The following is a 2,329-nucleotide window of genomic DNA, read 5'->3' on the forward strand; positions in this document are numbered from 1 at the left end:
CCTTAGAATCTCTCTCTGCACATTCCCGTTATCCACTCTTAGAGCCTCTCTTCTCTCTGCACGTTCCTGTTCCCACCCTTAGACCTCTCTCTCTGCACGTTCCTGTTCCCCACCCTTTAGACCTTCTTCTCTGCACGTTCCTGTTCCACTTAGACTCTGCTCTCTGCACGTTTCTGTTCTCCACTCATTATACTCATCCTCTCTCTGCACTGTTCCTGTTCCACTCTTGACCTCTCTCTCTGCACATCCTGTTCCAACCCTTAGACTCTCTCTCTCTCTGCACGTTCCTGTTCCCACTCTTTTGACTCTCTCTCTCTGCACCGTTCCTGTTTCCACTTCTTAGACCTCTCTCTCTGCACGTTCTGTTCCCACTGACCTTATTTCAGCCTTTCCTCCTCTGCACTTCCTCTCCCGCTGACCTTCTCGTTCCTGTTTTCCACTCTTAGACCTCTCTCTGCAACGTTCTGCGTTCCATTCTTAGACCTCTCTCTTCTCTGCACGTTCCCGTTTCCACTCTTAGACCTCTCTCTCTCTTACACCAGGTTCCCTGTTCACTCACCCTTGAAGACTCTCTCTCTCTGCCACCTTCCGTTTCCACATCTTAGATTCTCTCTCTCTTGCCGTTCCTGTTTCCCACTCTTAGACCTCTCTCTCTCTGCACGTTCCTGTTCTCACTCATAGACCTCTCTCTCTGCACAGTTCCTGTCCCACTCATAAGTCCTCTCTCTGCTGACGTTCCTGTTCCCACTCTTAGATCTCTCTCTCTCTTGCAACGTTCCTGTTCCCACTCTTAGACCTCTCTCTCTCTGCACGTTTCCTGTTCTCACTCTATGACCTCTCTCTCTGGCACGTTTCCTGTTTCCCACTCTTAGACCCCTCTCTCTCTTCTGCACGTTCCTGTCTCACTCATATGACCTCTCTCTTGCCATTCCTGTTCCCACTCATAGACCTCTCTCTCTCTGCACGTTCCTGTTCCCACTCTTGAACCTCCTCTCTCTGCACGTTCCGTTCCCACTTCTAAACCTTCTCTCCTCTGCTACGTTCCATGTTCCCACTCTAGACCTCTCTCTTCTGCACGTCCGGTTCCACTCATGACCTCTTCTCTCTGCACGTTCCTGTTCCCACTCATTAGACCTCTCTCTCTCTGCACATTCCCTGTTCCACTCTTAGACTCTCTCTCTCTGCACGTCCTTGTTCCCACTCTTGAAACCTCTCTCCTCTGCACGTTCCTGTTCCACCATAGACCTCTCTCTCTGCACGTTCCTGTTCCACCTCATAGACCTCTCTCTCTTGCACATTCCTGTTCCCACTCATAGTCCTTCTCTCTCTGCACGTTTCCTGTTCCCACTCTTAGATCTCTCTCTCTCTGCACGTTCCTGTTCCCTACTCTTGACCTTTTCTCCCTCTGCACGTTCCTGTTTCTCACTCATTACCCTCTCTCTCTGCACGTTCCTGTTTCCCACTCTTAGACCCTCTCTCTTCTGCACGTTCCTGTTCTCACTCTATAGACCTCTCTCTCTCTGCACATTCCTGTTCTCCACTCATAGACCTCTCTCTCTCTGCACGTTACCTGTTCCCACTCTTAAACTCTCTCTCTCTGCACGTTCTTCCTGTTTCCACTCTTAAACCTCTCTCTCTCTGTCGTTCCTGTTCCCACTCATAGACCTCTCTCTCTTGCACGTTCCTCGTTCCCACTCATAGAACCTCTTCTCTCTGCACGTTCCTGTTCCCACTCAATAGACCTCTCTCTCTCTGCACATTCCTGTTCCACTCTTAGACTTCTCTCTCTCTGCACGTTCCTGTTCCCACTCTTGAACCTCCTCTCTCTTGCACGTTCCTTTCCCACTCATAGACCTCTCTCTCTCTGCACGTTCTGTTCCCACTCTTTAGACCTCTCTCTCTCTGTACGTTCCTGTTCCCACTCATAGACTCTCTCTCTGCACGTTCCTGTTCCCACTCATAGACCTCTCTCTCTCTGCCGTTTCTGTTCCCACTCATAGACCTCTCTCTCTCTGCACATTCCTGTTCCACTCTTAGACTTCTCTCTCTTCTGCACGTTCCTGTTCCCACTCTTGAAACCTCTCTCTCTCTGCACGTTCCTGTTCCCACTCATGAACCTCTCTCTCTCTGCACGTTCCTGTTCTTCCACTCATAGACCTCTCTCTCTCTGCACGTTCCTGTTCCCACTCATAGACCTCTCTCTCTGCACGTTCCTGTTCCCACTCTTAGACCTCTCTCTCTCTGACAGTTCCTGTTCCACTCATAGACCTCTCTCTCTCTGCACGTTCCTGTTCCCACTCTTAGACCTCTCTCTCTCTGTACGTTCCTG

This window comes from Salvelinus sp. IW2-2015, unplaced genomic scaffold, assembly GCF_002910315.2.
Source record: "Salvelinus sp. IW2-2015 unplaced genomic scaffold, ASM291031v2 Un_scaffold1675, whole genome shotgun sequence".
NCBI lineage: Eukaryota > Metazoa > Chordata > Actinopteri > Salmoniformes > Salmonidae > Salvelinus > Salvelinus sp. IW2-2015.